This window comes from Anabrus simplex, chromosome 9 (assembly GCF_040414725.1).
Source record: "Anabrus simplex isolate iqAnaSimp1 chromosome 9, ASM4041472v1, whole genome shotgun sequence".
NCBI classification, from domain to species: Eukaryota; Metazoa; Arthropoda; class Insecta; order Orthoptera; family Tettigoniidae; genus Anabrus; species Anabrus simplex.
The window spans coordinates 64,564,230-64,586,562 of record NC_090273.1 but is presented as its reverse complement, the minus strand read 5'-3'; the positions used below and the strand labels follow the sequence as shown (position 1 = coordinate 64,586,562).

The 22,333-nt window shown below is 41.4% G+C and overlaps 1 protein-coding gene across 1 annotated transcript in view; it reads left to right on the top strand.

Annotated features, from left to right (window-relative positions):
- The window catches only part of LOC136881056 (glycine receptor subunit alpha-3), an 865,119-nt gene that overhangs the window by 731,730 nt on the left and 111,056 nt on the right, over positions 1 to 22,333 (top strand). The gene's annotated exons all lie outside the window — the stretch shown is intronic.

The following is a 22,333-nucleotide window of genomic DNA, read 5'->3' as shown; positions in this document are numbered from 1 at the left end:
GAATGGATAAATGTTGATTCCCTTAAATTAATTCTTCTTCACCCCCATTATCCCTTGTTTCAGATTGGGGTCCGTGAGCATTCTTTTCCACCTTGTCTTATCGTCGTGTCAAAATATCACTCAGTAGAACGTCTCGTCATCAGATCTTTTGCCTGCCTCTAGATCAGGAGTTTCCAAATGGCGGCCCGCGGGCCGCATGTGGCCCGCAAAGCCATATAATGCGGCCCGCGAGAGCATTTTAATAAATAATGTGAAGAATAGTTACAAAATAATATTTTATAGGACGTTCAAAAAAGTATTAATTTTTATATTCGTTATAGACCCACGTCCGAACTAGTTCATTCTTTAATATTATTTCCTCTTTTTAAAAATACACTTGAACTGAATGGATTATTTTTCATTTTTAAAAATGTAATATCCAAATTTCAGATAATAATGATTGGTTTTTACGTCCCACTAACTACTTTTGAAGTTTTCCGGGGACGCCGAGGTGCCGGAATTTCGTCACGCAGGAGTCCTTTTACGTGCCAGTACATCAATCGACACGAGGCTGACGTATCTGAGCACCTTCGGAATGATCTAACATAGAACCTGCCAAGCTGGCTTCAGAAGGCCAGCACATCAACCATCTGAGCCACTCAGTCCGGCTCCAAATTTCACTCGCGGTGGAGGGCCACAGTCGGTGCCGAATACCCAGATGAATAAATTCCAGTAATCCAAGCAGTGATTCTACCGTTAAACGATAATATTGCTCACCATTCAGGCTAGGAGGAAAGAAATACGGCCCAAGTAAATAGTGTTTAATCGTACAGCGTATCTATATAATTAAAAAATTGAGTCGTCCAGTTGTAAAACCCGTTCTTTCTATTTTTTCTCAAAATGAGTTATCACCGCCATTGTATGCAGATCATCAAAATACACAATGCAGTAATGTAATACGTGAGCAAAGTCAATTTCATCCATACGTTTGAAGGTGACAAATAACTGGAACTGCTGCAGAAGTCGTTATGTACAGTGTGTGTTATGCAGCAAAGCTCCTTATGTCCCAGAACCCTGTAAGAGGATCATACTTACATGAACAATATCAGGCAACTGTGTGATAAGAGGTGAAGTAAACTATAACAGCGATTGTGGTGGAAGCGAAAAGCATATTGAAGCATGGGAAACCCTTTTCTGCTATTGTGCCAGTACCAGTGGAGGAAGGGGTTCCTTTTAAGAAAGAAAAGCTCAACGACCTGAGCACATTGCTGACCAAACATTAAGGGAAAGAGTGGATAAGGAAAGATGACCTCACTTTCTAAAAGACACTGTTTGACCAGCGGAAAACTTTAAACAGTGAATTTCCTGACTATGACATTCATGTGGGAGATTTTGTTGAGGAAAATGACGGATTGTTAATATAACTGTACAAAATGTTAAAGAACTTATAAAACGTTTTGAATGAGTGATGATTTCTTGATGTAATAATAAAATCAAAGAACGGGGATTAGATATCAAAACATTGTGTTCTAACCTTAAAATTATTTATATTCTTGCTATTTTCATTGTGTAATACTTTCAAACGTAAGTAATAAAACATGTTCACCATAAATCTGCACACTATATTCCATATGCTGCAGCACATACCTTTTATCTCCGCAAAACTGCGGCAAAACTCGTTATGTCCAAATGTTTTTCGCAAATACATTGGATTTTATAAGTTATATTTTGTGAAGATTTTGTGGTATAACGAAAATGAACGTTTATTATTCAATTACTAAATTTCAACCTCGTATCTTTGTTGCGTAACAAATTTGTTTGTCTGCACATAACTGGTTTTGCAACTGGACGACTCGTTATAAAATAAGAGTTATATCTGTACATTGCTCAGAATTCAATGATATTGGTATTTGTGTATCCGTGAAATGGTAGCCGGCCCAAATATTGACACTATACGCATACTGAAATGTGTACACTGCTATCATGTGAAGGTTTCCTTCCGGCCTCCTTCAGGCAGTTGCTTCCCAATGGATACGAAATTACAATGATGAGATTGGCGACGATCAGTGTGCCGGAAAAAATAAATCAGTGCGAGTTCTCTCCAGTTATCATTTGCTGCGCCATAGGCTAGGTGCATATCAGTCACTTATTTGTTGGTGCACGGAAACGTAGCCATACTGGCCAATTTTTACCGCAAACTTAGTATCCAATATGGACAGAACACCTTTTGTTTACAATATGCTTTACGTTGCACCGACACAGATAGGTCTTACAGTGACGATGGGCTAGCAGTAGGAAGGAAGTGACCGTGGCTTTAATTATGGTACAGCCCCAGCACTTGCCTGATATGAAAATGGGAAACCACGGAAAGCCATCTTCAGGGCTGCCGACAGTGGGGTTCGAATCCACTATCTACCCAATGCAAGATCACGGTTGCGCGCCCCTAACCACACGGCCAACTCGCTCGGTACGGACAGAACAAGCTCTATGCTGCCCACTGGGGCTGGGAAGCGACTGCGCTAAACTAACTGTCTCCGTCTATCGTACACCACACTCCTCCCTTTGATGAAGCACAGCAGCGGGCAGCGGCTTGTGCTCCGACACTGAAAATATGGAGAGTTCGTCAGTTTCAATCGCACGCCCCGAACTAACAAACGAACCTCATTTTCTCGAAAAGAACATTTTTCTCCGCCAATCCGACTGCACCATCACTCTTTACATAACACGAACAGCGTCCCTGATTATTTTTCGGTATAATTTAGATACACTCTGTATGTATGTATGTATGTATGTTGGGTATTCAGCCTGAAGGCTGGTTTGATCCTCTGCAGCTCCGCCAACAGCTGTCATAAATAGCCTAGACGTCACTGAAGAGGCGTACTAGGGAAATGAGGAGTGAGGTTGTTTCCCGTTGCTTTCCTCACCGAGCCAGCCGTTGCTATTACACATCAGTCTGCCAAGCCCACTAAAATGCATGCATCAACCGACCCTATGAGCGATATTTTCACACAATTCATAACAGGGACTGGCTGCATAAGCAATGGTATTACTAGCATCACTCATACCTCAGTCACCTTCATATTGTCAAATACAAGGATGAGACTGAGACAGGTCAATGAAAGTAACAAATTTGATATAGCCTATACCAGAAGACATACTGCTTGTAAACACTACAACTCGCCAGCAAAGGCATACATTCTGTATATCATCTGTAAAAAAAAAAAAGAGCTCTCAGCTACTCCTGCGTCTTGTGATTCACTCAGTATGTCAATGATTAGGACAAAGACAAATGGGCCAAGTGCAGATCCTTGAAGTAATCCCACCTTCACCTCAAGTTGTTCTGTCTCCCCACTATGAGGGGACAACATTGTTCTACTCTCGCCATTTTCACCATCTGTTCTGTTACTCCCTTTTGCCTCAGGTACAAGTATATTGGCTCCCTTGGTACTGTGCCATATACCTTCTTCAGATCCGTTTCCTTCTAGTCTACTCTCTTGTGACTCCATCGTAATAAAAATGCATCCACTGTGCCTCTTCCCATCATAAATATGAACTTCATTTCATTTATTGTCACCTGCTTACTACTACGACTATTTCACTCCGCACTTGAAGTGTGGGAGTGAGTCACCCGTGGATAATGCTCACCTTCTGCCGTGCAGTAGTGGAGGGGGGTAGCGTTAAAAAGAGAAGATAAGAGAAAAGAAAGAAAAAAGTAAAAAGGAAGTTTCGTATCAGGGTATTGTTCACCTTTTGTGAGGACTCAAAATAGACCGTGACCGAAAAGTTCGTTAATATTTCACTTCACGGAATATTGGAGGTAAAGAGATAATAATTGACACACATGTATGACATGACATGGGATTTTATTGACATCAAATAAAGTACACTAAATGAGCAATAGATGGCACCTGTACTATACACAAGTTTAGCAAAGATGATATTCTTTATAACACATGTTCAACATGTCGGCCATAATTCATCAGCAACACCTGTAGTCGAGGTAGAATGTTGTGAACAGCTCTGTACAGCATATCCACATATGGTGAGAAATTACCGTCATATGTCGTCATTTAGCACCCCGAATGAGGTCGACGATCGCGGTAAACTTGCGACTTCAGGTACTCCGACAACCAATAATCATACGGATTGAGGTCAGAGGACCGGAGAGGCCAAGCATGACATGCCGCGATTGCAGGCTCATCTGACACCCTCTCTCACGACAGCTCCTTTAATGCCGTACAAGGGTCTCATGCGGCATCAGTGACGTGTTGGTGTTGTGCCACACCTAATTGTCTTCATATTTTATTCTCTGATATCGATGTCATAAGTCAGTTAATTGAAAATGGTAAACGTTATCTAACTTGACGTCTACTTCTTCCCGATGAGAGAGATGGCACCACATGTAATTATGAATTGCCAAAGCATTTCTTTTAATCTAAAACTTGCTTTGTATGCTCTCTGACTATAAGATAAGAAGAAGGCTTGGGTAAAAAAGATGGAGATGCAAGGCTATGAGATATTTTCTAAATGGTACTATAAAATGATTTATGATTTTCCCTACGTTAATCTCTGCTTGGAGTCAACGTACATGAATACTTAATACGTTTGGATTCTTATCCTTCGAATTCCAGGTATTTGTTTAAATTTCCTTTTCCTTGGCTTGCCACAGTTATGCTATGTTAGTGTAATATGTGAACCCTGTTCTGTATTTTGTTCTTTGTGTTCATTGTGGCGGACCTGTCTTCCATTTTTCTTTATGTTTACTCGATACATATTCGTTCCTACATAGGGACGAAAAGGTAACACTGATCCTTTTTTATAGGAGTGTGTTTGCGATGTGGTTGTTTGTAAATTCCTTTACATTTGAGACCTGTTCACATCCTCTTACCGAGCTCGATAGCTGCAGTCGCTTAAGTGCGGCCAGTATCCAGTATTCGGGAGATAGTAGGTTCGAACCCCACTGTCGGCAGCCCTGAAAATGGTTTTCCGTGGTTTCCCATTTTCACACCAGGCAAATGCTGGTGCTGTACCTTAATTAAGGCCACGGCCACTTCCTTCCCACTCCTAGCCATTTCCTGTCCCATGGTTGCCATAAGACCTATCTGTGTCGGTGCGACGTAAAGCAACTAGCAAAAAAAACTAGGTACACATCCTCTTCGACTGCGACGTATGGCTTGAGCCCGTGTTGTGTACTACTGTATGTTTGAAAATCTAATCCTGTACGATTCATGTCCGCCATTTCATGCGATATGAAAATGTTTCATAGCTTATGTGTTGTTTGGTTATTGTGGTGACTGGGTGAGCCTTGCCTAGGTAGCGGCCACCCAGATAATCTGATCTGTACTCTCGGATCAAGCTCATAAGCCATCGACTGACTTTTATCATGCTGTTACGGTCATTATCGTAACGTGCCTTGATACTATATTTTATTCTACTTTGCACATTTGGTTTCTATGTGTATATGTGCGTTGTGTGATTGTCGGATCGGTGTTATTTTTCGGTGCCTTATGAACGTTTGTCTTTAGCATTATTATTAATATTATTATTATTATTATTATTACTATTATTATTATTATTAGATAATCTTATCGATGTCCCTGGCTTTCTCAGACATTTTATTTACCTATTTCGGGATCTTATTTCCTATTCAAATTATGATCTTTGACTCATGCTTATTTTGCTTCGGTAACTATGGCAACGTCCTTTTATCCTCCTTATAACCTCCTTAGCCGCCTCTGTGGTGTAGTGGTTAGCGTGATTAGCTGCCACCCCCCGGAGGCCCGGGTTCGATTCCCGGCTCTGCCACGAAATTTGAAAAGTGGTACGAGGGCTGGAACGGGGTCCACTCAGCCTCGGGAGGTCAACTGAGTAGAGGTGGGTTCGATTCCCACCTCAGCCATCCTGGAAGTGGTTTTCCGTGGTTTCCCACTTCTCCTCCAGGCGAATGCCGGGATGGTACCTAACTTAAGGCCACGGCCGCTTCCTTCCCTCTTCCTTGCCTATCCCTTCCCATCTTCCCATCCCTCCACAAGGCCCCTGTTCAGCATAGCAGGTGAGGCCGCCTGGGCGAGGTACTGGTCATACTCCCCAGTTGTATCCCCCGACCAAGAGTCTGAAGCTCCAGGACACTGCCCTTGCGGCGGTAGAGGTGGGATCCCTCGCTAAGTCCGAGGGAAAAACCGAACCTGGAGGGTAAACAGATGATGATGATGATGATAACCTCCTTATATTGTATAATTATTCTTTTCTGCCCGCTTTGCTTCTACTACCTAAATTCCTGAGAGATTCTGACTATTTGAAAATTGTTGGATGCTTTTTCTTGAAAAGGTTTGACGGGTTGTTGGATTACTTTTGTTTTATCTGGAGCGGCGACAATATTTCTTTCTTCTTTAAAAGCCGCTATATTATATCTAATTGATGCTTCGTTCTAATGAAAGAAATGTTTTTCAACAAACCTTATGTACCACTGTCTGGTATTAACGGAACCAATTGGTATTGCTCTTCCCTATGCCTCTGTTGAATAAGATAAATGCAAGAATTTTATGAGATGGTTATTAAAGAGTCGAAAGACTCGTATGTATTTTAGAATACTTCAAAGACTATGTACGAGAGTAACTATTTTCCTTATGTCTCCTTCTTGTTTATTTTGTGCTCATTTTTTATTTGTTCGGGCAACCTTATGATAATTTATCTTAACCTAATCTGTTTTCGGTTCACGCCTTTTATACGTTTAGTCATTACTGTAAGAGGGCCGAATTCATTTCCTGCCTGTCTGTAGCCAGTTTCGACCGGTCCACAATATTTCGTTAGTAGCTGAGGTAAGTACGTGGACTGTTCAGCGCGATCAGGTGGCCATTATGTGTACTTTATTTTGGCGGCAATGAAACCCCATGTCATGTCAATCGTGTGTGTCTGTTTTAAAATGGCAAATGAAAGGGATTATCACCCAAGATCTCTTCAGCCTTTAAACTTGGAAGGAATATAATTATCGTACTTTGTCTAAACATTAGATTCTGTTGAGAAAAAAGTAACCCTGCAGAAGATGGTGTCTGAAGAGAAACCATTAAAGAGCTAAAGGAATAAGTAGAAGAAAAAGAAATTATTAAATATAAATTAATTAATAATTATGATAAAAATGACGAAGGAAGTTTGCAGTGCTTCCAGGTTAGTTAAATTCTTCCTGGAGCTAGGACAGGAAGTCCACACGAGTGAGGTGGCTGTAAGGTTCATGGATATTCAAACAATGGTTCATTTGCAATACAAAGATATAAAAGCTGTACAAGACGAAACTGTTCCTCGACAGCAGTCAACTGTAAGGAATCGATAACTCCGATGGAGACAATATCATTAACTAGAGAAGTGTCAAGGCGAGGCAGAAAATTACAAAGACCGGGCAGGAAACAGCGAGCCAATATAGCAGACTGCTTGAGCAGTGGAGGTAATTTTGTATCGCTAAGGGTGACCAGTACAGTCGAAACAAGAGTTGAGTCTGCCTGAATTTAGAAGGTGCCAATTCCTCTGAAAAGAATGATTGGTTTATATTCAATTCTTAGCGACAATTGGCATGTTTAATCTTCAGATCCGCGGATTTGAGGTTCTTCTTGTGTACTCGGTGACCGAACTGGTTAGCGCGGTACGACCCTCTGCACACGAGAGATAGACGGGTTCCAATTTTTTCCGTGGTTTCCCCATTTCAAATCCAAGCAAATGCTGCGATTGTACCTTTCTCAAAGTCACGGCCCCTGCCTTCCCATTTCTAGCAAGTACAATTTCACCTGCTCTCACAGAGAACTCTCTCACACAGCCGTACATGTAACTCATCCGCATGGACTGTACAGCTACAGAAATGACAAGCCGAACATTACCTCGGACACTCCCCTGTAGCTAAGGGTAATAGAATAACATCCACCGTATTCCCTACCCGTCGTAAGAGGCGACTAAAATGTGTCGCAGCATTTGCCTGGTGTGAAAATATGGAATCAACGGAAACCATCTTCAGGGCTACCGATAGTGGAATTCGAACTCACTATCTTCCCAAAGCAAGCTCACAGCTACGCGACCTTAACCACACGGCCAACTCGCTCGATATTATTATTATTATTATTATTATTATTATTATTATTATTATTATTATTATTATTATTATTATTATTATTATTATTATTATTATTATTATTATTATTATTATTATTATTGTTCCGGGGCATCTGTGGAACAGCAGAGGTGAAAGAAGGTGCCGGAGTGAATGGGTCTAACTACCAAATCAAAGTTAATATAAAACCTTAACAAGGTTAAGTTTTAACAAACAAGAATAACAAAACTTTAACAACAATAACAACGGTATGGCAATTTAGAACCAAGACTTATAAGGATCCAAGATTTCAACCTTTAAGCATTCTTGGGGTAGCAAGCCCTAATTTAACAATTCTGAGCCCCTAGTTCAACTTTTACCCAGCAACAATTTGTTCAAAAGGGCAGAAAACCCCTAATACATGGAGCGCTTGCTCACAATTGGAATATCAAGCCTCCCTGAGACACTTTTACAACACAGGAAAAGAGCTGACACGCTCTCAGTCTTCCACGCCTATTCAAGGCAATAACAGACATCCAATTACTTGCTATCAATTTTTTCCGTGGTTTCCCCATTTCAAATCCAAGCAAATGCTGCGATTGTACCTTTCTCAAAGTCACGGCCCCTGCCTTCCCATTTCTAGCAAGTACAAAACTTTAACAACAATAACAACGGTATGGCAATTTAGAACCAAGACTTATAAGGGGGTATCTTGTATCCAACCTACTGGGCCTAAGCAGAGAAAGAACCGGATAAGTAAATGGCCTGAAATACAACAGGAATGGAGGCGCGTGATTGCCCTCCTAAATACTCATCCTAAAACCTAAAATGCACTAGGCCGAAGACACAGGGGCTATTCCCAAACTATGGAGGTGACCCGTATAAGAAAGAAATTTAAACATTAGGGAAGAGAAGAAAATCAGTTACCAAAACGTAGTCACCTCAAACCAAAATGAAGGGGAGCTCGAGAGGGTAAAGCACTCTCTATCCCCGATTTACAATTAAAGATATTTACATAAGCCGGCAGAAATTTACATTACAGAAAGGTAGGTTACATGACAAAAGCTTCGAACCTTTCCTGCGCGTTAAACTGCTCAGCAAGCAAGAAATAAGGATGTTAAATGGCCATTACCTTACTGAAGACCTGCTGCCTGATGAAAGAGGCGCCACCCGTCCCCTGCTTTACAACCACACACTTAGTTAGACGTAGATTAAGTGGCCAAGAGATGTGAAAATCAGCAGTTTATATACCCTCGGGGAAGGTTCGAGACCTTTCAGGAATAATTAAGCCACACCCTCTCAATTTTATTGGATACTTTACAGATACACACCAAATCGAAGAACAAGCCGGTGATTGGCTGAAAATTAATTACAGAAATTCTGGATTGGCTGAATTCGAAACTGGCGGAAAGAAAGATAAATATTGCCAACCCACAAATGAATGAACGAAATTTAGTAAAGAACAAACTTATGAATACAAAATTTCTTCAAATAAAGTTCCTTCACTTCGCACCAGGGTGCATGATCATAGTTTTTTAGTAGAGACATCTATGAGAGAGTGTCCACACTTATTGAGGAACAGAAAACAAAACAAGTTGAAATTCACACAGTATTGGCAATTTCATAATCATAAAATTAACGTAGTGACACCTTGTGAGCAAAAGTTTAAAGAGGTCTAGTTTTAAATTCAGAGTTTCTCCTGTAGGGGAGTTTTAATTGGCGCAAGATTTAAACGTGCGGCGTAGAGGTGTACCTCACGGTACAATTATTATTGTTATTATTATTATTATTATTATTATTATTATTATTATTATTATTATTATTATTATTATTATTAAGAGAGCGCGTTTGAACTCATTTGACAATGTTTGTGCTTTCTTCTTCTTAAATCTCTTCATCCTCTCACTAAGCTTTTCCTGCGTTCTTCTGCCCAGGTGTTAGTGGTTCTGGTGTTTGTTTCGCCTTCAAATTGGTGATTATTGATTAGTGTTAGGAATGTATATTTATCCCGTATAATGTCCTCGGCGATGTTAATTTTCTGGAGGTCTGTTTCAGTTTCACTAAGCCAGTTGTTCTTGACTTTTAATTAAAGGACAAGTTTGAAAATTACTTCTTCGCTCATTCAGAGAATATGCTCATAGTATTTCAGAGATCTGTGAGATTTTTTTGGCGTAACAGTATATTTTCTAAGATTTCCTTTTCAAGTAGATTCCATCTCTAAGAGTGGACCGAAAATTTTCCGAAGAATTTTCCCTTTTTCTTTTCTATGTGTTTCATTAATAATCTACCAACTATGATTAAGATTTCCGGTACAAATACTGTTTCGGGTCGGATTGCTATATCATAACACCTTTGTATTACTTTCCTAGACATTGAAATTTTGTTATATGAATTTCAGGTGATTCGGTAGGCTTTTTGTAATTTAGAGATTTTCTCCTTATTTGCCTCGCGTTTTAATCCTGAGATTTGAATGACTTCTCCTAGGTATGTAAAGTTGTTTACTTGAGAAACTGTGTCGAATTCGTTATCAAATGTTGCTCATCTAAATATCGTGGGGAGTCTTCCAGGTACTACATATCTTATTATTATAATTATTGTTGTTATTTTCTTTCTTTCTTTCTTTTCTTTCCTTCTTTCTTTCTTTCTTTCCTTCCTTCCTTCCTCCTTAATCCATTTACCCTTCAGGGTTGGTTTTCTACTCGGACTCAGCGAGGGATCCAACCTATACCGCCTCAAGGGCAGTCTCCTGGAGCCTGAGACTTTTGGTCGGGCGTTAGAACTGGGAAGGAGGACTAGTACATCGCCCAGGTGGCCTCACCTGCTGTGCTGAACAAACGCCTTGCGGGGGATGGGAAGATTGGAAGGGATAGACAAGGGAGAGGGAAGGAAGCGGCCGTGGCCTGAAGTGAGGTACCATCCCGGCGTTTGCCTGGAGGAGAAATTGGAAACCACAGAAGACCATCTCGAGGGTGGCTGAGTGGAGAATCGAAACCCCCTTGGTGGTGGTGGTGGTGGTGGTGGTAGTGGTGGTGGTGGTGGTGGTGGTGGTGGTGGTGGTGGTTTTGTTTTTCTTTTAAGAGGAAGTACAACTGGGTAACAATCTTTTATTAACACTAATCAGAGGGAAATAAGGAAAGGATCCGGCTGTTCGAAAAACAAAGGTATCGGCCAAAGAAAGACAACTAGAGAAAAATGGAACGGATACGACACTTCGAAAATGAAGGTATCAGTCAAAGACAGACAAGGGCCACGAACGGCGTGATAATGAAACACTCCCTAGACCTGATACCGTCTGGATGGACAAACTACAATAGTTGACCAATGGAAGTCGGATAGTATAAAGCCTGGCACAAGTGGAAGTAATCCGGGACAAGGTTAAAGGCCCCATGGTCGCCAACCCACGTTCCTCAGTCGAGAGACCCTGGGAGGCCATCCCTTAGGTCCTCATACGACGGAAAGGGTATGCCGTAGATATATTCTGTTGCTCCACCCACGGTGTGTGTGTGTGTGTGTGTGGGTGGTGGGGAGGAAGGGGGTTGAACGACTTTTTTTTTACAACACATTCCTGCTAGACGAAGCACAAAGAAGCGGAATACTGATTGCAGGATACTGCTCCAACAACGACAGTAGGTAACTTCGAGTTGAAGAGAGGACTGGCTGCATTCTTGACAATTGAGAAAGTCCTGCCTGGGTGGATTGAAGAGACCAGAAAAGAGTGAGTCCACTTATCTTTACTTCTCTTGCTAACTTTTCTTTGTACTACTATCCTTACATTTCCAAGCCAACATCTCCACTTGAGTTCACTCCGTGCACAGTGAGCCTGCAATGTAAGTGGTTGTTACCATTCTTAGTAATAATAACGATAATGTTACGGAGTCTGCATTTCTCGTAGAAACTACCTGCGCAAATGCTTGCAACCTGTAAACAGAAATAGCTGTAAAAATATAAACGTGCATCCAATAGTTTGATCACGTACTGGGATGATTCCCAAGTTTCTACATTAATAATAATAATAATAGTAATAATAATAATCGTATGGCCTCAGCTACCGTGTGCAGACATTTCGATTTGACGCCATCTGGCTGTCTGCTCGTCAATTTCGACGTTCCGTTTTACTCTAGGTCCGCTAGATGGCAGACAAAGTAAACCGGATCTCTCTTTGGTTTCTATGGCTGAGATTTAATTGATTTTGTCGGATAAATACCAAATGTATCACCAGAGATCTTTTACATGCCGACATCGTACGACATGCAGTGTCGAATGGACTTTTTTGCGCTTTTCAGAAATCCGACTACCACTGCCGGGTTTGAACCCGCTGCCTTGGGATTCGGAGGCCGACACTCTACCACGGATCCACAGAGGCAGGTAGTTTCTACATTGTTCATTAGCAACACTCAAGCGACATCCATTCACTTCAAAAGGCGCTTTTAAATATCTGCCGCATTGTTACGGAGTTCCTACCAGGTGTGTGCATAAGTGTTTTCCGGTTTCACTAAGAGATGGCACCAGCGAACAGTACGCACGTATGAATGTGACATATACGTCAGTTTGTTCGTCTGACATTAACCTACAAACACACACAAGGTGATTCCGTCAAACACTAGCGTCTGTGTTGTATCGTTCAGTGATCATGTCGGCGTTTGTGTCTGAAAAGAACATTTGCGGCATACATTGCTTTTCATATTTAATAAAAATAAAAAGGCTATTGTAAGTCATCGTTTGCTGGTAGAAACATATGGTGGACACGCTCCATTGATTAGAACATGTGAGACATGGTTTCGACAATTTAAACGTGGTGATTTCAATATGGTCGCCTCTGTGGTGTAGTGGTTAGCGTGATTAGCTGCCACCCCCGGAGGTGCGGGTTCGATTCCCGGCTCTGCCACGAAATTTGAAAAGTGGTACGAGGGCTGGAACGGGGTCCACTCAGCCTCGGGAGGTCAACTGAGTAGAGGTGGGTTCGATTCCCACCTCAGCCATCCTGGAAGTGGTTTTCCGTGGTTTCCCACTTCTCCTCCAGGCAAATGCCGGGATGGCACCTAAGGCCACGGCCGCTTCCTTCCCTCTTCCTTGCCTGTCCCATCCAATCTCCCCATCCCTCTACAAGGCCCCTGTTCAGCATAGCAGGCGAGGCCGCCTGGGCGAGGTACTAGTCATTCTCCCCAGTTGTATCCCCCGACCCAAAGTCTGAAGCTCCAGGACACTGCCCTTGAGGCGGTAGAGGTGGGATCCCTCGCTGAGTCCGAGGGAAAAGCCAACCCTGGAGGGTAAACAGATTAAGATAAGATAAGATAAGATTTCAATATGAAAGACAGCGCGCTCCGGTAGACCACAAAAGCGCGAGAACGAGCAATTGCCGGGGAAACCGTTAATGCTCAACGCCAACACCAACAAATAATTAACTTAAATTACGAATTGATCGAAAAAGAATCGGAATGGGCAAGAAGACATGGCAAAGTGATTTTTTTACACGACAATCCCACGTCTCACACAGCAAAACCAGTGAAAGACACCTTGAAATCGCTTGGATGCGACATCCTTCCGCACCCCCCGTACTGCCCCAACCTGGCGCCATTTGACTATCACCTCCTCGCTTAAATGGGGCACGCGCTCGCAGAGCAACACTTCAGGAATTTCGAGGAAGTTGGAAAAAGGCTCGACGAATGGTTTGCTGCAAAAGACAAGCTCAGCACTCTGACCGGCCAACCGACCAGAGGACGCTTCTATCGTGGCTCTATGCCTCTGTATTCGGGCCGTCGGCTGTCCTAAGAATGGTTTTCCATTTTCCTGTACTAAGGCTAATGCCGGGACAGTTCCTAGTATAGGCCACGACCGCCAACACTCTCACCCTCTCCGAACATCTCCTTCACCGTATTAAATTTCTCCGGCCTGAGAGACGGCGTTACCGTCTAGGAGGTTCAGGTATAGAATAAAAATATGTGTAAGTAAGTAAACATTCATCTACTGGCCCACAACGGGTGAATTGCACACTCTCTACACTGCGATCACAGTAGCGGCAGACTTGTTTAGATCCTTTCCAAATGAACAAGTATGGCCTAAGCCACCACAGCTCAAGTGGCAGAGCAAGCAACGCGAAATCGTTAGGTTGTCGGTTCGGATCCCACTGGAGTCCGTTTGGCTGTTTTTGTTCTGTACTTAACATCTCCTCAGTATGTACTATATGTACGTAACACGCGGTAATAATTTGAAAGATTATTTTGAGAACACTGCTGTCGTGAAATTGCAATACTCACAAGAATGTAAGTTGTTCTTTAAATTCTTGTATTCTTTAAACGCTTCTTTACGGGTGCACATCTTGTGAGGAATGCTACAATGAATTTTAACTGAATTCCACCGCACTTAATTGATGTAACAGTTGTGTACTTGCATGATCCCGTAAAGACTAGAATAGAATTTAGAATAGATAACTCTTTATTGCCACCCTAGTTTGCACCATCGGTTACAGACAATAAAGAGCATAAAATACACATGAACCCAAAAAACCAAACAAAACAATATAAACCAAACAAAACAAAACAATATAAACTAACATACTATTATATATAATATAAAGCTCTAACTATCTACACTAAAACTATTAACTAAGAACCCCCCAATAAAACCGCACAAAATAATATAAACCAAACAATACAACTACTATCTACTCTACTTATTTAGTGGTGTCAATGTCGGCGGAATCCAGCCTAACACTGCACCAACTTGTCTAAAACTATTGAGCTGCCTCTGGTACGCGAGGAACTCCTCCGCATGTAAGGGCATCCCCTATCTACTCTCTACAGCTAACTAAACATAAAAAATAAAATAAAAACCTCGGCTGCATGCGGCATTCCCTGTGAGGAGAGAACCATCCCACCCTGGCCGCTATCAGCCACTCCTCCCGGGTTAGATATTACCCCCACCTATAACTCGTACTTCTCTCCTCATCTTACGTGGCGCATCGTAGAGGCGGTTTCCGGTCCATCATACGATCCGTCACGCATTTATCTACTGCTCCGCCTATAATCGTGTCGTCTTACTGCCACCATCTTGATTCACTTGTTATTCTGTGAGCGGACATGTTTCCTCTTTCACCTAGGGATGGGACTGTACCATCCCACCCGTCTGTCTCTTATACCCCTCCCCCCTTCCATCCCCAATCTTCCCCTCTTACTCTTCCTTGCCTCTGTCCATCTCTCTTATAATACTTATTCGCTAACTACTGTCTACTTTCCACTATACCGTATAGTTAATATTTATACACTATATACAAACGCACTTGTTGACAATTTCCAGTTCCTTGCTCATCGCTTTTCTTTCTTATTCTTGCGTCTCTTAGACTAAAGCTACTTCCTAATTGCATTTTTTTTAAATAGTTTAACTTACATATTAAACCACGGAATTGCCACAAAACAAATCTGTCTTTTCCTTGTTTCCTCACATCACTTATCAATCCTTTCCATCTCTAAACAGTCCAACAGTTCCTCTTCCTCACGACCACTCATTACTTATTAATATTTTTTTAAGCCAGAGTTTAAAATTATCTACTATTATGTTATCCAAACACCTTTTCTTGTCCACTAACCCTATCATTCATATTCTAACACTGTTTACAAATGTATTTGTTGACAATTCTATAGCTCCTACGAGTCTTAGACTAAAACTAAAAACTACTCTCTAATTTTTTTTTTGAACTTACATCTTAAACCATCGAATTGCCAACAATCAAACCTGGCTTTCCCTTATTCCTTCTCTTTCTTCCGCTTATTTCCGTTTCTAAACAGTCCAACAGTTCCTCTTACTCACATCCCTCGTTGCTTTATTATTCTTTTTTTCTTTTTTTTTTCTAACATTAACTACCACCTCCGTTCTCTCACACATGCAATCCTCTCCAAATATATACAAATCTTCTTTTCATCATACAATCAGATTGTACTTCAAACTCCTCTTATTGTCTTCAATTCTTATATAACCTAGCAGTTTCGTCTACCTCCTTCCTCTCCTTCCTCTGTAACCCTCTTTTACCCCTTATTCTCTTAATTTCTTTATAAATCTCATTCTAACCATATTTAAATATTTCGAAATATTTGTTCCTCTTCCCCATTCTCTGGCCAGCCAAACCGTCATCTTTTCAATTTTTTCTACTTTTTCTATCTCTTTTTTACTCAACGCTTTCTTTTTCAACTCTTCTAACTCCCTACATTCGATGAATATATGTAGGTCCGACCATTTTTCTCCACACAGAATACATCTACCTGCATTTTCTGTACCTATCCACCCTCTGTTTGTAGGAGTTCAAAAAATCCACCAGTATAGACCTCTCTTGCCCTTCCGGTCCTCCACTTCGATTTTCGGGTTCATGATTTCTAACAATTTATTAAATACTGATAGTGAGGCTCTTTCTCTACATTCCATTATTAAACTCTGTCTCTCTATATCGGCAACTCTCCTTATAACCCTTCTCCATACCCATTCTTTCTTCTCTCTCCACCTCTCATATCCTATATCTCCCAACCCCAGTTTTCGTAATTTATTTTTGCACTTATTTACCCAATACCTCTCGTTCTCCATATTTTTCTGGAACCTATATGTGTCTTGTACTAAATCCCCTCCCTTCCCTTCTTCCAATCTCATCCAATACTTCATCACCCTCTTGGCTATAGTAGTGTCTATCGATTCTTTACATACTAATCTAGCCCCCACATTTGCAGTACAGTTTGGGACTCCCATAATAATCTTACTAAATTTCGCCACCACCTGGTTTAGTTCTTTTCTATTTTCCTCTAATCCCCATATTTCTACCCCATATAACATTTTTCCTTTGACCATTGATTGGAACACCAATCTCTGTATTTTGTACTTTATATCCGGAAATTTATTTTCTAATATCCCCACTACTGCCAGTGCTCCCCTCCCTTTATATCTGGCTCTTCTAATCTGATTTTCCCACGTGCCGTCACTACTAATTATAACTCCTAAATACTCCATTTTTTTTTCTGGCCTGATTTCTTGCTGCTCGACTGTCCAGAATTTCTTCTCTTTTTTGGCTTTCCTCTTCCTACATATCATTATCTGCGTCTTCCGTACATTTATCTTGAGTGCCCATCTTCTAGTATATTCCACTACCTCATTTAGTCCTTCCTGCAACCCCTTTGCTGTTAATGCCAAGATCAATAAATCGTCTGCAAATAGCAGCCCCGGTATCTCCCTCTTCCCAATCCAAGGGCATTGCCATCTCTCGCCTCCATGTCTATCCAATATATTATTTATAAACAGTAGAAATAATATGGGTGATAGCTTACAACCCTGCCTGACACCCCTTTTCGATTCCATACACTTACTCAACCCACCCCCTTTTAGTTTAATCATCACCAATACTTTCTCATATATTCCTTCTATTGCCATCCTCATTTTTTCCGATAACCCAACCTCTCTTAATCTAGTAAATAACGCCTCTATATTCACTGCATCGAAGGCTTTCTCTAAATCTACTGCTGCTACATATAATCTCTTCCCTGCTATTTTCACATATTTCGTAATTAAAGTATCCAAAATCCATATATTATCCACAGTATTTTTCTCTTTACGAAATCCATTTTGATAGTCCGAAATCCTTCCATATTTCTCTGCCCAATTTATAATCCTATTAGCTAAAATTCCTGTATATACCTTCGACAGCGAGTCCAGGAGTGTTATTCCTCTATAGTTGTTTGGATCACTTCGACTTCCTTTGTTCTTATATATAGGACAAAGTACTCCTTTTCTCCACTCGCTAGGGAATTTATTCGTTTCCCATATCTTGTTAAAAAAAAATTACCATCACTTTCAACATTACTTCATTTGCTCCTACTTCCTTCCATATCCTGTTAGTAATACCATTTGCCCCACCCGCTGTTTTGGTTTTTACTTTACTTAACACCCTAACTATTTCCTGACTTGTTATCTCCTCATCTAGTAACTGTACTCCTGTTTGTACTTCCTTTACAATATACGACCTTTCCATACCCCCCTGACCTTCTCCCCACCCACCCAAAAGCTCTGCAAAATATCCTATCCACTCATTTTCTGTTATCATTGTTCCTCCCCCTGTCGATCTAGTTCTCTTTATCTTATTTATAGTTTCCCAAACCCTATCAAATCTTTTCTCTTTGCAATACCTGTTCACTCTCTCAGCTTCCGCCTCTTTCCAGCACTTTTTTTTCTCATTTAGTAACTTCTTGTAATCTCTTCTTAATTTACAATAATCCTCTCTTTTCCCTTGTTCCCCTCCTTTCTTGAAGTCCGCTAGAGCTGTCATTACAACCATTCGTTTCCTCTTACACTCTTCATCAAACCACCCCGCGCCTATGTTTCTGTCTATCTCTTCCCTTATTCTCACTTTCTTACCCACCTTCCATACTGGGCGTTCTATTAGTTTTAAAACTTCATCCACATCCCCTCCTTCCAACATCCTTTCACTTTCAACCCTTATACTTTCTTCACTCTCTTTTAACTCTGTTCTCAATCTCTCGATCGTGGTATCATTCCAAATGTACTTCCATCCCTCCTTATACCTATCTCTTTTTCCTACCCTTCTCTTCACTCCATCATACTCCCCCCTTAATTTTATCTTGATGGGCATATGTTCTGTTATCACACATTTTGTCACCTCAAAACTTATTATCTTCTTTAGAGCTATTTCCGTGCTAACTCCTATATCTACTACACTCCCGCCCTTCGATGAGATGAATGTCAGTTCACCATTACTATCTCCCTTCATCCATCCATTTAAAATATATAATTTTTCTATAGCACATAACTCTAATAATCTTACCCCATAGCTATTTATATCTTTGTCTTTACTATTTTTTCTGTACTCACTCACTTCCTTATCCTCTCTCCCATAATCGGGTACCCTATTACTCACTCTTGCATTCCAATCCCCTAACAATATCATTCCATCTTCCACATATAATCCTTTCATTTTGTTTATTTCTTCAATCAGTTCTTCAAAAAATGTTTTATTAGCATAAGTTGAGTCTTTAGGATGGTTGTATAATAGAGCCAGGCAAATTGCCTCCTTCGCATCATTTCCGATTTTAATTCTCAGCCATACCACCCCTTCTACCTCATTCTGTATTCTCTCTACTCTCTCTACTAACTCATTTTTTATTAAAACTGTTATCCCACCCGGATTTCTTCCCATTCTCCCCCTTTTTTTCTTTTATCACGTTGACTACTCTATACCCATCCCATTCAATTTCTATCCCTTTTCCTAACCACGTCTCTACTAGGGCAATAATCTCATACTCCTTTACTGTTTTCTCCAATTCTTTATTCCCTATCTTCCCCATCAACCCCTCAATATTCCACAACCCTATCGCCATCTCTAGTTATTTATTCCCTCCCACTCTTTGCACCTGTGCTTCTCCATTTCCACCTCTACTCCTTGTCACTCTTCCCTGTGAGTCCTCTCCAGATCTCTCCTCGTTCTCTTTTCTCCCGTCATCCTTCCCTTTCTCCATACCTACGCCTTTTTTTCTTTCCCCACAGATCTTTCAAACTTAATGATCTTTCCTTATTTAGCGCCTGTCTTTTTTCCATTTTATTTTCTGTGTTCCTTTTACTCGGAGAGGATGCATTCTTACCCTGCCTACTGTTACCTTCATTCACAATTTTCACTGTACTCCTCACCAGTTGTGGCACATTACTTGCTTCCTCCATCTCTGTGTTGTGATGACTCTTCAAGGACTCTCCATTTCCGCCCGCCTGGTTGCTGGCACTGCTGTTCAGCACATCCCTACTTCCCGCACCTGATGTGATGTGGACTTCGCTCACTTCCGTAATATCACTCCTTTCTACGTCACTGACCTTCCTTGCTACTTCCACTGTTGCCAAGGACACGTTCTGCTGCTGTTGGTGTTCATCAAGTTTTTTCAGCCTTCCCGCCCCCCACACTCGATTCCACCTTCCGTTTCCAACCACCAGCTGCTGCCCTCTAATATATGCCTTAAGACCTTGTTTTCTTGCCTCTCTTAAATGTCTATTCAGAATTCTGTTCTTCTCTATGGCTTCCCTGTCCATCTCCCGTTTTATCCACACTTTCTCTCCTTTCAGATTACTCGAATTTCTTATTACAATGTCCGCCATCAGTGTCGATAGTAATTTCACTCTAATTGGTCTCTTACCTTTCACTCTCCCCACACGCTGTACATCGTCAATATCAACTTCACTGAAGTTGATCTTCATCCTGTTCTGGATAACTTCTACCACTTTGTACACTAGTTCAACTTTAGACTCTCTTTCTTCTTCTTGGACATCGTATATGAAGATATTTTTTCTTACGTTGTCTTGTAAACTCTTCTCGACTGCTCTCTTCGTTTCTCTCAGGTCCCACTCCAGGCTTCTTACCTTCTGCTTCAATAGGTCTAATTCATCTTTATTACACCCTTCCTCTTCCAAAATCTTCTTTACATCTTCTTTGACACTCAATTTTAGGTTTATAAATTCCCTGGATAACTCTCGGAACATTTCTTTTATTTGCTCCGTCTGACAAGCCTCTCTAATCATCTCTCTAATCGCCTCGTACTCTTCCCATCCAATGGAACCTACTGGACCTGGGCCGGGATTAATCTCTACTCCTCCTATTATCAGCAACACCATCACCACCGCCGCCACCAGTAACGTAGCCACCATCTTCCTTTTTTCACCCTTTAACTCCATTCTCTTTTCCATTCTGCTTCCCTTTTTACAGTTCCATCTGCCGATCGCTATCCTATATTGTGTCAACGTGATACCCATTGCTCCGCGCTCCACTCAGCACATCCGCTCAGCTCACTGTCTCACAGACGACTGGTAAAGACTAGTTCCCCGCGTTGTTACATTCCACCCTTTGACGTGCTCGTTCCTGCACCAGCTGTTGATCATTTCTGATGGAAAATTTAGGACTGAATCCAAGGGAACGAATAAACTTCTATGTTAAAGGAATTTTTCAAGATCAGTCTTCGTTTACTTCAGTGTTATGTATTTTCTGCCTTACTTTATGGTGCCGAGACTTGAACCCTAACGAACACCACCAAAAATACTTCGATCCTTTCAGACGTGGTGCTATCGACGCTCGCTCAGAATATCATAGGTTGACAGAATACGTTACAATGAAGTACTCCAACGCCTGAACAAAGAGGTAGAGGTCATGTACAACATCAAAAAGAAGAAACTTAACCCGTTAATGCATGATTTTTTTATTTTCATGTTTAAAAGTTATTTTTTAGACTTTCCATAGAACGGGAAAAGTATTGAAAAAAAATATCAATAATGCTGCATATATGCTACATCATGAATAAACATTATCTTTGATACGGTTGCCATTCAACTAGTTCCTACACAAAATATATACAAATGGGTAACTAAGGTCGAAGATATTCTATAAACAACTTGGAACTCACCTGGAACATGCACTGGTTCATGAAATGCCCATCAGAGGCGTGCAAATCAATTTGTTAATCATCATCATCATCATCATCATCATCTGTTTACCCTCCAGGTTCGGTTTTTCCCTCGGACTTAGCGAGGGATCCCACCTCTACCGCCTCAAGGGCAGTGTCCTGGAGCTTCAGACTCTTGGTCGGGGGATACAACTGGGGAATATGACCAGTACCTCGCCCAGGCGGCCTCACCTGCTATGCTGAACAGGGGCCTTGTAGAGGGATGGGACGATTGGAAGGGATAGACAAGGAAGAGGGAAGGAAGCGGCCGTGGACTTAAGTTAGGTACCATCCCGGCATTCGCCTGGAGGAGAAGTGGGAAACCACGGAAAACCACTTCCAGGATGGCTGAGGTGGGAATCGAACCTACCTCTACTCAGTTGACCTCCCGAGGCTGAGTGGACCCCGTTCCAGCCCTCGTACCACTTTTCAAATTTCGTGGCAGAGCCGGGAATCGAACCCGGGCCTCCGGGGGTGGCAGCTAATCACGCTAACCACTACACCACAGAGGCGAACCAATTTGTTAATCTATGTTGTATATATGCTACATCATGCAACAAAGGGGTGTAGGCTCTTCCATCTCATACCATATGCTACTCTAGGGCCACAGTACAGCCAAGCTTTGTGTAACTAAGGTCAAAGATATTCTATAAACATCTTGGAACACATGTGGAATATGCATTGGTTCGTGAAGTGCCCACCAAAGGCGTGCAAAAGTGTTTGTTGACCTATGTTGCATATATGTTACACAATGCAACAAAGGGTTAAGTACTTTAGCCATATCTTTCGAAATGATAAATATAGACTCCTTCAGCTTATCTTA